Genomic DNA, 4,043 nt, shown 5'->3' with positions numbered 1-4,043 from the left:
GATAGGATGATGATTAAGGAGATGGAGAAGGATACCATGCTAGAATACACCTATGGATCTAAGGAGATAAGATGATCATCAAGCTAAAAGATGCAGGAACACCAAAATATAACAAAAGATCAAAGGTTGGGACCAAATGAAGACTCCATATTGATTCACAACCCTTTGGAGGGGAGATACAAAAAGCAAAGAATATCTCTTATGAAGATGAAGTATTGGATACATATTTTATCAAAGAAAGCAACAACAAAGAGTGGATTGACATTGCCATGTCATCATGCAGTCCATATCAGCAGTGTCATGCCATGTCATATCATGAGTCATCATGTGCCACATCATTTTTTGGATTATGTAAATTCAATATATGAAAATGTTTTGTAAAGTGGAGGTCCAAGAGTCATGCCCGGAATATGAAGAGTCATGTAAGAATTGAAAATTCATAGAGAAGTCAAAGAGTCATGAGGGTAGTCCAAGAGTCACAAGGGCGCTAAAGGATCACCCCATTTGTTATATATACACCCTCATTGTGCAAGAAAGGGATTGTTTCACCTTGGCTTCTCCCATAAGGCATCAGAGAGACAAATTCAGTACTTTTCAGGAGCAAGTCATGGCTCCAATGCTCCACTATTGGAGCTAGTGATGTTCATTGTATTCATGTATCTTAGGACTTTTACTTAATACTTGAAGCTTGATGGCCAACACGTTTTCATGCATGGATTTTGAATATTTGTAATATTGTTTTGTGAATGTTTATGATTCATGTTTTCTTTCACCTATACAAAATTAGTTGAACTATTTTAGTTATTTTAGTCCTTACCTTATTGGAAATGTGTTGTAATGGTTGTAATAATCGTCACATCTATGTGGACTATTCTGCTTGATGTTAGGCGATTTTATTTTTTCCTGTGTGCACCTCTACTAGGGTGGTACTATTAACTCTCTCTGAGAGGCTCACTTTTCTTCCCTCTACAGTAGAAGAACCTTGATGCACCTACAACCAAACATTCACTAGGCACACTTGCTTTTTGCAAAGGCACATATGCACTTCTCTCTCTTGTTGACAGCTTAAGCCAAGGAAAATATATAAGAATATATGGCATCCAAACAAATACTCTCGATGGGGCTCCAAATTCAAAATGGTGTGAGGCCTAATTGGGACTTCACATCAGGGAGACCCCCTTGGTTGACCGATTTCCAACACCGTCAATAAAATGGCACTAGAAGGAGGGTCATATGATAAGTTGTGCCTGTTGCATCTATTTTGAACCTCTTATCTAAAATGGATCATCCTCAAATCATACTCTTGAGGTGTTTTTCTAACATGTCCCCTTGTGAACTTTCAATCCCCGATGAGTCTCTCCATGACTTGTCTCAATTCAAGTTTGATGGTGAGGGTGATACATCCATTGTCGAGCATGCACCTATTTTCCTTAATTTTTGTGAGTACTATGAAATTAATTGTGAATATGTGGCTTATATTACCTTTTGCCTCACCCTTTAAGGTCAAGTTAGTTGATGGTTTCACACTCTACCACCTTCTTCCATTCATTCTCTTGAACACCTCATCAAGGAGATTCATTTAGCATTTTATAGGTATGATTACCGAGATGTTTATAAAAGAAATGATCAGCTTAGAATGAACCCTAATGAATCAATTGAGGATTTCTCCAATTGATTCCTTCACCTCTGTTATGAATTTCCTGAAAAAGACATAGATTTGGATTTATTTAAACAAACGTTTGAGCATTTGGTTCATATTTCCTTACACGGTGAACCCAAACCACCTGATGTCTCTGTTTCCACAACGCTTGTAAATCATAATACACCCCTAATTTCAGAGGAGGAACCTACTATTCCTTTTGTTCCTTGTCCTCCTCCTTTTCCAGTTCTGATGAGTGTACCTCCTCGTGATGATAAAAAAGTTGGGAATTCTACAAGTCTAATTTCTAATCCATCTTCTCATCCCTCTTACACTTTTCATAATTCAGATCCCATGGAGGAAATCCTGGAATGGTTTATGGATCCTATGGTGAATACTAATTTCTCCATCCCTCAAGTTCATATTATTACTCATAATTTAAATCTTGAATCTGATTTGAATACCTTTCATCCTCTACCATCAATTCCTCATGACCCCTTGTCCCTCGATCTGCCTAATCAATATATTCCAAAATCAAGTAGTGAACAGGTGCAAGGTAGTTACATTCCATGGGTAGAGGAGCAAGAAGGTGAATATTATTTCAATATTTCTTCTCTTTTGCAAAATCCTCCATGTGAAGATGATGCTTCCTCATTCTTTTCAATGCACTAAACTTGACAGTGAATCAAATGAAATAGGTTTTCTTAATCAATATGAAATCTTGAAAAATAATCATTCTCCTGAGGATGACTTCGTTGATGTATGCAATGATGAATGCCCAAGTGCACCAATTGATCTTTCGGTGTCTCATCCAAAATCCGATTCGGCCAAAGAAGATGTTCTTATTGAAAATTCCTCTTCATCTCACTATCCCTTGCGCTCTTTTGTTTGTAATGCACCAACTTGTCATGAAGATACTCCATGATCTTGAATTTCTTCATCTAATGAGTTAACTTCTCAATTGACACAAGGTAGTGAGATTATCCATGAGGAAGAAGAAAGCAATGAAATTTTAGAGCATCCATTCCATTCCTTATCATCTATGGTTTCTCTTGGGGCCAACTCTTCGAATCAGTGGGCTCATGGAATTTCTCTAATTCATACATATTCATATTTGCGATCAGAATAATCTTATAGCTTGAGTAATTTGTTTGTTGAAGTTTTAAAATCTGATCAAACCAGTGATGTAGATAGCTGCCATCCAGATAGTGGTGATCATGTTAACTTAACTGATGGTAGTTGTCCACATGGAATTTTCAGTTTGACTCAATTTAAAAAATGGCATTATCTGTCTTTTCAAAGTTTTGGAACTTATTAGGAAGTTGAGGAACTTCAACTCTTGTTGATGTTTATGTTAGGTTCTCACGATCTTGGTGAAATTCCTGAACCATGTCAAATCTGGATTTTCTCACAGAATACTTTCATTCATATTGTTTCGTTGGATGCAAACTCATTCTTGATGGAATTTGGGATTTATCATTACAATTTTCCTATTCCTCTAGATCGATTTTTTTATCATACTACTGTGGTGAATTCATCCCCATGCAAATCTCTTGTATCGAATCTGGGTTTGGAGTGTATACCTTTTGTGAATGTGTGGAATTCTGAAGCTGATTGATTTGAAGATTATATTTGGTTGGAGAATTCATATCTATTGGGTGATATGGTGGATAATCAGCTCCTAGTCTCTCTTTTAGATGTCTTAATGACACCATAAATCCTCTTGAGTGTTAGTAAGCACTTCAGTTATTTGTTGAATCAAGTTCCTCTTTTTCATACATTACACCCTCACTGGTTTCGTATATTTTCTATACTATCATTCTTCTTCAATTATTTTGATAATTATGATGCTTGTACATTTTTTCATCATTTATGATAAGATGATTTGTCACATTTGGTGTGCGAGGAAGTTGGTTCTATTGTTCAGAGCATTCGCGGAACTGTTAAAATTGATTTATCCTTGTTAATTACAAACTAGGAATCTGATGCTTTAATCAACCCATTTGATCATGATTCTGTCTCTGATGACTGTCATTCAACTTACCATTTTCCCATCAGCACATCCAATGACAGTTGTTTTACATCCTTTGATCTTTACAGTTTATCATCTCAATATCTAGATACTAGCCAAGCAGTTGAGGCACTTCAACCTTTGTTGATGGTTATGTCAGGTCCTCATTGTCTTGACATGCCAACTGAATATGATTAGATCCATTTTCCCTCACAAGATTCTCATCCTCACCCCATTCTTTTAATTTAAAATTCATCTTTTCAAAGATTTCAGGGTTCTCAAGAGGATTGTTTCGAATTTACGATTCACTTAATGGTTGGAGCAATCCTACTTGGAAATCTCTATCGCAAATAACAAGTTTTTATCTTTCCTCGTGCTTGCTAATAAGTACAA

The sequence above is a fragment of the Pinus tabuliformis genome, chromosome 4_2 (assembly GCF_031772625.1).
Source record: "Pinus tabuliformis cultivar Carrire ecotype Pingquan chromosome 4_2, CPIR1, whole genome shotgun sequence".
Lineage (NCBI taxonomy): Eukaryota > Viridiplantae > Streptophyta > Pinopsida > Pinales > Pinaceae > Pinus > Pinus tabuliformis.
This window is presented reverse-complemented; position numbering follows the sequence as displayed.